The sequence below is a fragment of the Petromyzon marinus genome, chromosome 60 (assembly GCF_048934315.1).
Source record: "Petromyzon marinus isolate PM22_M1 ecotype Great Lakes invasive population chromosome 60, UKy_Petmar_22M1.pri1.0, whole genome shotgun sequence".
Lineage (NCBI taxonomy): Eukaryota > Metazoa > Chordata > Hyperoartia > Petromyzontiformes > Petromyzontidae > Petromyzon > Petromyzon marinus.
In genome coordinates, this window is record NC_133726.1 from 7,113,342 (window position 1) to 7,123,854 (window position 10,513).

The 10,513-nt window shown below is 52.9% G+C and overlaps 1 long non-coding RNA gene across 1 annotated transcript; it reads right to left on the reverse strand.

The window, feature by feature from the left end:
* Window positions 1–1,035: 1,035 nt before the first annotated feature.
* On the reverse strand, window positions 1,036–9,762 carry LOC142905985 (uncharacterized). The gene is made up of 2 exons (XR_012930015.1): window positions 8,112–9,762; window positions 1,036–3,260 (listed from the first exon to the last, which is right to left on the reverse strand). It is a non-coding gene; the product is annotated as an uncharacterized LOC142905985 (long non-coding RNA).
* Window positions 9,763–10,513: the final 751 nt, after the last annotated feature.

Genomic DNA, 10,513 nt, shown 5'->3' on the forward strand with positions numbered 1-10,513 from the left:
TGAAAGTGCGGGGCCCGTAGCATTATATTGCAGCTACTTGTGCTACTACGATAATCCGGCACTGGCTGGACACACTGGTCACCTTTTGGTGAAGTTCGTTCGAAGAACCCCATTGAACTCACCCACAATGTGCCGCTGCAGTGGGCGGGCACGCAGGGCTGTTGCTGGACGCGTCTTAGAGGTGCCCTGCCGAAGTCAACAACCCAGCACGTCCGCAATTCGTGCCACCACCACCACCTCCACCTCCACCCAACCAACCACCCATCCACCCCACCACCTCAGTTGCCGATGTTATGCGCACCGCGTCGTGCGCTCTTTCGTAAGGCTGAGTGGACCTAGGGGAGGCCCTGGGACCGGTTCAAATTGGTCGTTAGCGGGAATCGAACTCGGGCGGCCCGGTTCGTGGTGCAGTGCTCCCAAAAAATATTACGAAAAACAAAGACCCCCCCCCCCCCACACGTGTAGCATTAACAGACTGTTGGGGCAAGTGCTGTTAACGAGCACCTATGAAGGCCGGCACGGCACACGAGGGGGTGGGTGGCCAACACCACGTCCGACCGCCTTTGTATCCCCAGCCGCGATGTTTACACACCGCACGAGGTACTCATTTGAGGCTGAGTCGACCTCGGGGAGGCCCAGGGACCGGTTCAGATAATCGTCATCGGTGTTGTCGGTGAGCGGGAATCGAACCCGGGTGGCCAGGTTCGTAGCGCAGTGCGCTAACCGCTACACTACCGCTGCTACCCACACATGCACATTAGTGTGGCGAAGTATGGTCCACAACCTTACAAGACTCACACATCGTGGGGGGGGGGGGTGGGGGGGGTGGCTGTCATCCAGCAGTAGATTGACACACGAGGGGCTATACGCTCATCGAGTGCGCGCTGAGCTGAAGTTATGAAGAATCGTCGCCGATTAAATACTTATTTTAAGGCCACGGTGTCGGTGTGGTCGAGTGTGTTGAGTGCTGTGAATGTCCCATTCATTGTGCTCGTGCACGATTAACCAACCAACGCAGCACCAGCATCACCAAGATGATGTGATTCTCGAGACATGTTTAATGTATGTATGGTATGTTGAACTTCGATCGCATCGTACGTAGCCAACCGTGCTAATCGGAGGTGCTGAGTGTTGTCAGTGGTGTAGCGTTGAGTCTGTGGGCAGTCTTGAGTCTATGGACAGTGTTGAGTCTATGGTGCAGTGTTTAGTCTATGGTGCAATGTTGAGTCTATGGTGTAGTGTTGATTCTATGGTGTAGTGTTGAGTCTATGGTGCAGTGTTGAGTCTATGGTGCAGTGTTGAGTCTATGGTGCAATGTTGAGTCTATGGTGTAGTGTTGAGTCTATGGTGTAGTGTTGAGTCTATGGTGCAGTGTTGAGTCTATGGTGCAGTATTGAGTCTATGGTGCAGTATTGAGTCTATGGTGCAGTGTTGAGTCTATGGTGCAGTGTTAAGTCTATGGTGCAGTGTTTAGTCTATGGTGCGGTATTGAGTCTATGGTGTAGTGTTGAGTCTATGGGCAGTGTTGAGTCTATGGTGCAGTGTTGAGTCTATGGGCAGTGGTGAGTCTATGGTGCAGTGTTGAGTCGATGGTGCAGTGTTGAGTCTATGGGCAGTGTTGAGTCTATGGGCAGTGTTGAGTCTATGGTGCAGTGTTGAGTCCTTGCGAAGTGTTGAGTCGATGGTGCAGTGTTGAGTCTATGGGAAGTGTTGAGTCTATGGTGCAGTCTTGAGTCTATGGGCAGTGTTGAGTCTATGGGTAGTGTTGAGTCGATGGTGCAGTGTTGAGTCTGGGGAGTGTTGAGTCTGGACAGTGTATATATGTTGAACTTCTTTCGCACCGTACGTAGCCAACCATGCTAACCGGAGGTGCGGAACAACAGCCACACGACCGAACGCTTATGCATGTCCAAGTGCAAATTTATATATTGGGGGGGGGGGGGGGGGGGGAGATGGTGATATATTGAATCATTGGATTTGGGTAGGGTAGGAGGAGAGGGGGGGGAATAGGTGGGAGGCAAAACGATTACATTTCACCGAGCATTTTCAATCAGACAGTCATTTCTTCACTGGGACCACTTTTTGCAGACTTGATGCCTTGCGATGGGAGTCTATTCGGTTGTTTGAACATCTTAAGAAATCCTGTTTTATTGCCGGAAGAGGTATTTTGCATGATTTCCTTCATTTAATTTTCCCTTCTTTTCTTTATCCTACCGTTCTCCCACTTTTCCCTATTTTTCATTCTCTTTTCATTCCTTTGTCCACTCCTTCTTCTCCCGCTTCCTCTTCTTGTCGCACGGCGATCGCCCTCGCTGTTGCACGCACGCGGCGTTCATCAGCCGCCGCGGCGGCGAGATGTTAACTCCGTCGCCTGGTATACGTGTGGTCGTGGGGCGCGGTCCCGACCCTGACGCCTGTATACTTGCAGTGTGCATGTCTCTCTCTCTCTCTCTCCGTGGTCCTCAGGTTTTTCCCTCCAGATTTACAAACACGCGTTAAGAGTATGCTGCTGCTGCTGCTGCTGCTAGAAATGCCCACACGATGATAAGCCACTTCGTTTTGATATCATTTGAGATAGCCAGGTCGCTTCTGAAAAAGAGATGTACAGCTCAGTGGGCCTTACCTGGTATTATAAAAAAAAATGTTTCAAATTTTAGTTTAAATCAAATCACTCGGGAATGCTGCTGCTGCGGCCTTGGAAGTCGTGCACAAGCACAATTAATTAACAAATATATAACAATTATTATTAGAAAACAATACTCAACACATTCATCAAGGGACATACACCATCACGTGAACTCCGCTCATCCTCGCAGCAGCAGCGACGGCTTTTGGGCTCTTTCAGATGCGCTTCTGCGGCCGTCTGGAACGCTCTCTTCCTTCCAATATTAGGAAGCCACTGGGAGCTGCGGCACTTTTAAACCATCTATGTGGAAAACGAATTTCGTTAGAATTGCTTTCTGTGTTTAGCTTGTTGTCCTTCCCCCGCGCAACTTGGATTAGCGCGGTTGCCTGCGAACGGTGCGACAGAAGTTAAACGTGCATAAAACATACATGGGTACAATAACATCACTGTGGCCTTGAAAGAAAACCAATACATGATAGGCGACGTTTCGGGTAATGGCCCTTCTTCATGGCACGTAGAGGGGAGATGATGACAACCAGCACGTGGTCTCCCTGTGGGTGCTTGTCCGCTGATAAATTGCCAGCCGATGTCACCGAGATGACGTCCGAACGCGCCCGACAAATCGCCTCCAGGTCTGCAAAGCGACAAAGCAGCCCAAACGCAACGTGTCAAACGAAAAAAATAATAATTTCCAGGACCAAACCAACCAGGATAACAGTCTCAGCACTTCGTGTTAGTCACCTGCTCAACGTTGAAGGCCGATCCGGAGCGAAAAGTGAGACCTGGTCAACATGACCTAGCGAGTTCTACCTCTCTGGCTCCAAGTGGCACGTGCCACGTGACACCTGTCCGTATTTTATTATTTTGTTGCTGCTCCTTTGCAACAACTCATTGAGGTCTGGCCACCGTTCTCAGCGACATTCGACGGCCCGGCACACGTGCAGTTCCTTCGAGCTCGGTGGTCTGGACAAGGCCAAAGAGGCTTTCTGCGCGCAACGCAATGCGCGCCCTTCATTGAGTCGTTAAAATCTGGCGGTGAATGAGCACACAAGCTCCCTCCCACAACCCCACCCCGCCACCCCTGTATTTCACGGCGAGTGGCACAATGCCGCGCGCCCTTGTACAGATCCTTATCGGTGCGATGGGCACTCGGCAACCACTCCACGTGGCTCTGCGTGGGACACGGAGTGGTTGAGGCGGGGGGGGGGGGGCCCTGGTGACTGTGGGCACGCGGCCCAGGTTGTGCGTGACCGCCGCCACCACCATCCTAACCTTCGACATCACAGTGTGCTCGCCTCCCTGGCTCTTAGTGAGCCATTGGCCCTCGTCTCATGTGAGCAGTCCTCACGTGGTGGTTGGAACTCCATCTCCAAGGTTGTACCGGTGGCGAGATGTTAACTACCTCGCCTGGTATACAGGAAGTCGTGGGTTCGATCCCGGCCCTGACGCCTGCTGCTGTATATTTGGAGTTTGCGTGTCTCTCTCTCATCATCAACATCACGGTGGGTAGGAGATGTTAACTACCTCGCCTGGTATACAGGAGGTCGTGGGTTCGATCTCGACCTTGACGCCTGCTGTATATTTGGAGTTTGCGTGTCTCTCTCTCATCAACATCACGGTGGCTGGGAGATGTTAACTACCTCGCCTGGTATACAGGAGGTCGTGGGTTCGATCTCGACCTTGACGCCTGCTGTATATTTGGAGTTTGCGTGTCTCTCTCCCCGAGGTCGCGTATATTTTTTTCTCCGGGTCCTCCGGTTTTTCCCTCCACATTTAGAATCAACATCACATGCTTAGAGTACTTTGGCTGCTCTAAATGATCACATTGATAAGCCACTTCGTCGAGATATGATTTGTGACAGTCAGGTCGCTTATTAAAAAGAACTACGGAGCTCAGTGAGCCATACCCGGTACAATTTCTTTCATTTATTAATGTTCACATGGCAGGGTCGGCGAATCTTTAAAATCGGGCAACCTCTGTTGTTGACTTTCGCACGAAAGTGCTGGAAAATGTTGTCGCCCCCTAACGCACGATGAGATTGAGTCAATCCACTCTCCCTGTGCGTGCACTCGCGAAGCGCGCAACACACCACGCTGTGGTCGCGACGCAGAATGGTGAGAAATGAATTGGGATACAGCTGGCGCAGAGTAGTAGCAGGGACGTGTGGTTAGGGGCGGAAGGGGAGGCTGAGCCTCACCTGTCACACTCCAATGAAAATAGCTGTGACGAAAAGCAGCAAAGAATTATACAATAAAAAGTTAAACAAAATTCAATGATCTGTGTTATGTCATTTCTGTACGATTACAATCATTTTCATGGTCAAAATCGCCAAATTTGCGGAGCTCCGCTGCAAATGCAGGGAGAGACGAGAGGCGAGGAGGCAGATGACGGGTTCAGCCTCCCCTCTGATTGCGCAACCCCTCAACAAGCGCGTGCCTGTTACCATCTCTCTGTAATGATTGGAATCATACAGAAGTGGCATTTATAACACAGATCAGTGGAAATAAATATATATATTTTTTACTTTTCGTAACAGCTATTTTCATTGGAGTTTGACAGGTTAGGCTCTGCCTCCCCTGACCGCACGTCCCTGCGGAGTACGTAAAGTATGTTGCACTTCTTTCGCACCGTACGTAGCCAATCGTGCTAATCGGAGGTGTTGAGTGTTGAGTCTATGGGCAGTGTTGAGTTTATGGGCAGTGTTGAGTCTTTGGGCAGTGTTGAGTCTATGGGCAGTGTTGAGTCAGTGGACAGTGTTGAGTCTGTGAGCAGTGTTGAGTCTATGGGCCATGCACGCACGTATGTTGAACTTCTTTCGCACCGTACTTAGCCAACCGTGCTAATGGGAGCTGCTCATCAACTACCACGCAATGGAACGCGTTTTCGAGGTCCCTCGACCGTGGAGGAGATGGAGCGATAGGACCAGCTCGTGCACAAGATCTTCGGCCGGTTTGGTGGGTCTTTGCATTGAAATATTCGCGAGAGATGGGGGGGGGGGGGTGGGGGGGTAGGCGGCTTCATCCAGCAGTGGATTGACCATGGCTGCTGCTTCGTCACAGTGAAAGTTTTAAGATTCATCCTCTGCCCCCTCTTTGTCTCAGGCGCCCATCTACTCCTCATTAATTCCCTCTGCTGCTCCGTCCACCCACCCACGCAGCCTGCATCCCTATCCTCCCATCCCGTCCCCAATCCCTCCCTCCCTAAATCCCCTACCCTGCGTTCGGGTGGCATCGGTTCATATAATGGGGCAAACGGGTGCGACGCTCCGACACACACACATACACACGCGTACGCACGTGTGTGAGTGTGTGTGCGTGCGTGCGCGTGCGTGAGCGGTTTGCGCTACGCTGCGCTACGAATCCGGCGAGCCGAGTTCGATTCCCGCTCACGGCCACCAACACCGTCGGCGATTATCCGAACCGGTCCTGAGCCTCGTCTGGGTCGGCTCAGCATAAAATGAGTACCTGGTGCGGTGTGTAAACTTCGCCACTGGGGAGACAAAGGCGGCCGGGCGTGTTGTTGGCCGCCCACTCCCTCGTGTGCCGTACCGGTCTTCACAGGTGCTCGCTAACAGCACTTGCCCCTACAGTCTGTTAAGGTTATACGGGGGATCTTTGTGCATGTACGCGTGTGTGTATGCGTGTGTGTATGTCTGTGTGTATGTTTGTGTGTGTGTGCGCGCGCGCGCGGCGAATGGAAAAGATTCGGCGCCGAGGAGCACTTTGAGGCCGCGCCGTTTGAAGTCGGATTAGGGCCCCGCTAAGCGCGTTCGCGATTCGCGAACGCGTGGTGGCAGCGATCACGGGCGAGCTGCCGGGCCCCCAGCGCACAGCTGTGCGAGTCACTTCTCAAGTCTACCACCGGCCAATAAATAGGCAGATCATCTTTGTTCTACCCAGCGGCACCAAACACATGCGCCATTCACGCCGGATTATTATGGACATTTGTTTATATTTTTTTGTGTGCAGCCCATCTCGGACAGACTTCGTCTCTCTCTCCCTCTCTTCTCTGCACCCCCCCCCCCTCGCCCGCATCTCTGCTTCACTGCTTTCCAACCTCCCTGCCTCCTTCCTCACTGCCTCCATGCTTCCCTGCTTCCTCGTATTCCTACCTTCCTGCGTGCCTGGTTCCCTGACTCCATGCCTCACTACTTCCCTTCTTCCCTCCTCTCGGCATCGCTGCGTTCCTGAATCCCGGCTTTCCTGCCTCCCTTCTTCCCTGATTCTCTGCTACCCTCTCTCCCAGCTTCGAATGCGTTGAACGCGCCTTTGCTCGGTGAATGAATCTGTACGGTATATGAAAGAAGATTGATTATCTTGATGGTCGTGATGAGAGCAGTGATGATGATGATGGTGGTTGTCGTGGTGATAATGAGGCTATACGGGGATCTTTGTTTTGGTGGTGATAATGATGTTGGATCATGTGAACTTTTGGAGACAAGTGATGAAGCTGTGATGATGATGATGATAGTAATTACGATACGTATCCTTTAAATAATCGAGTAAAAATCTCACTGAGTCTCGAGAAAATTTGTCAGGGGGGGTCCTGCAGCGGAATGTTTGACCAGCTCGTGTTGTTCGTTTGTCCTTGGACCGTTGCTTTGTGGGAGGCAGCTGGAGAAGTTTGAGTAGGCTGTTGCAAGTCTACGTAGTGGTCGGCAGAGCGCACAGCAGAACAAATATAGAGAGTCATTGTAATGCGCAGGTTTCCCTCGCTTTATGCGGGTTCGTTTCGGGCGACGTTGCGCAGTATATGCGGCGATAGATATTTCTATACTCTTTGGTTCTTTCGGTAAAGTCACGTAGATCTAAAATAAAAATAAAAATCACGACGTTTCGGGCGCAACACAAGCGTCCATCATCCATATCACGCGGTTTGAATTCACTCACACGCAGCTATGCGGTCGGACTTGAGGTAACACCGCGCCTGTTTACTTTTGCGCGTTTATAAATATTGAATTCTAATTTCCATTAACACGTGGGTTTAATTGATTTATTTTTACACATCCCCACCGGCCACATAGCCGAATGCCTCGGTGCAACAACGGCGTCGAGATTCAATGTCCGGTCGGTAGAGTGGATGCATTCGCCACCTCGGCAACGCGAGCCGCGATCTGAGAGAACATGTGTCCTCGCGAAGCCGAGCGAAACGCGGCCACGCTGCCATTCCCCGCCGCCGCAGCGAGCGCACGCACAAGGCAGGCAACGTTGTACGCGGGGTCTTCATGCTGTCGGTAGCTGTCGACGCGCCTGGTGACACCAAAGACAAAGGTTCCCCGTATAGCCCTTGAACAGGCTGTTGGAGCAAGTTCTGTTAGTGTGCGCCTATGAAGGCCGGCACGGCACGCGAAGGGGTTGGGTGGCCAGCACCAGGCCCGGTCGCCTTTGTCTCCCCAACGCCGATGAGTTTACACACCACACGAGGTGCTCATTTAAGGCTGAGTCGACCGAGGGGAGGTCGCCGACCGGTTCAGATAATCGTCACCTGGTGCTGTTGGTGGCCGTGAGCGCGAACCGAACTCGGGTCGCCGCTGGGTTCGTAGCGAAGCGCGCTAACCGCCACGCCACCGCTCCCCATCACCACCACGATCACGACCGCCACCACGACCACCAACACCACCGCGCGCTCTCTCCACAAAACTCGGGCGAGACGCGCGCAGTTTGTGGCACTCCACACGTGGCGCATGGGGGGGGGGGGGGTTGGAGCGGTGGTGCAGGGGTTAGCGCTGTGCAGTGGTTAGCGCGCTGCGCTACGAACCAGGCGATCCCCGAGTTCGATTCCCGATAACAGCCACATCAACGTCGGCGACGAATCTCTGAACCGGTCCTGGGTCTCTCCTAGGTCGACTCAGCCTCAAGTGGGAAACCCTGGTGGGACGGTGTGTAAACATCGCCACTCGAGGACAAACGTAGGCGGGCCTGGCGTGGTGCTGGCGTCCGCGCCGGGCTTCGAATGTGCTACTCGCTAACGGCACCTGCACCACAAGCCTGTCAAGGCTACCCGGGGCATCTTTGTCTTTGCATTTCGTAAGATTGCGGGGAGCGGGGTCGCGTTTGTCAGCGGCACTGCGCTACGAACCCGGCCATCCGAGTTCGATTCCCGCTCACGACCAAGAGCAGTGGCGAATATATGAACCGGTCCTGGGGGCCTCCCATAGGTCGACTCAGTGCGTGGTGCTCGCTAACAGCACTTGCCCTGACAGTGTGTTCAAAGGCTATACGGGGGGCATCTTTGCATTTGTGTGGACTTGTATAGAAAGTAAGTTTATCTCTTTGACCAGGCGAAAACTTAAGAGGGATTTGGGATCGATTCTCGTGACCTGGATCATCAAATATTCGAAAGCAAAAAAAAGCACTGGAGAGTAATGAATTTTAAAGAAATAACAACAAAAACAACTGTGCGCCACATGATACATCGAAAAAAAGTTTTAAATCGGAAATTCGTGATATCTACACAAATACACGTACAACAACAACAACCGCCATTCGCCACTAAGTGGCGGTGACGTCACCACGACGCTTGTGCCAGGCCATGTGCACCTTGAGGCCACGTGAAGTGTCGAACGCCCGCTGGCAGGAGGTTACGGGGCAGACCCAGGTGCCACGGGTCGACTGACTGAGATGACTGACTGATGCACCACCTGTGCCCTCTACTGTGCCAACCTGCTGTGCTTTAGTCACCCGGCGCTCCGCTCGTTGTTGTAAGCGTCGCTCCTCCGCCATCCGTTGTTGTTGGAGGGCGACTGCTTCCAACTGCCCAGTAGCGTCCTTCACGAGCCTCCTCCACAGAGGCCCATCTTGACACCGCTGGTACCAGTCATCGGCAAGTCCACTCAGCTCCACGTCCTCCTGTACCACATCACTCCATCTCTTCTCTAGCCCATGCCGCGCCCGTTTAGCCCCCTCGATCCGGCCGAACAAAAGCTGTTTCGGCATGCGGTGGCTGGCCATACGGGCTACATGAAACAGCCAACGCAGCCTTGCCTGCTGGAGGAGCTCACCGATGGGACCTTGCCCAGATCTTTCAACGATTTGTGAGCTCCTCACACAATCCAGCCTGGTTAAACCCAGGATGGATCGTAGGCAGGCCAGCCTAAATGTTTCCAACCGGCGAAGATGCTCCATTAAGGGGGTCCACGTTTCGCAAGCGTAGAGAAGGGAGGGAATGACCGTGGCCGAGAAGACTTGAAGCTTAGTGCGGAGCGACAGACCAGGTAGCTTCCACACAGCGTTACACAACCGATGAAAAGATATTGCCGCTCGACTGATTCGGAGTGAGACATCTGCTGTTAAACTGGAGCCGGTAATAAGCACACTGCCCAGGTATGGGAAACTCTCCACTCTCTCCACAACTGCCCCATCACCGATTGGGAGTTGTGGGGGTGGAGTGTTCGATGGTACAAAATACCCAGGCAGGTGCTTAGTTTTGGTGGGGCTGATGGTAAGGCCCCATCTCTTAGTGGCACGCTCCAGTCTCAGCAGCAGCGTCTTCAACTCCTCCTCTGAATGAGCAGCTATTACCAAATCATCGGCATACATAACGTGGTTGAGCAATAGGGAGCCATCCCTTGACAGCACCCGGGCATCAATCAGCCTCCCATTATATCTGTACCAAATGGAGATTTCCCCGGTACAGCTATTGAAGGCTTCACGAACTACGTGGTCAAAATAGATGTTAAATAATGTGGGAACCAGAGGACATCCCTGTCGCACCCCAAGGTGTACAGGGAATGGCTCTGGCTCCCGGCCACGTAGTTTTACCAGGGCCCGCTCACCATGATGAAGGTCCTTAATGATCGTGAGCAGGGGGTCATGGACTCCAAAAGCACGAAGAACAACCCAGAGCCCAGGCATACTGATGATATCATAGGCCTTGACCAGGTCAAT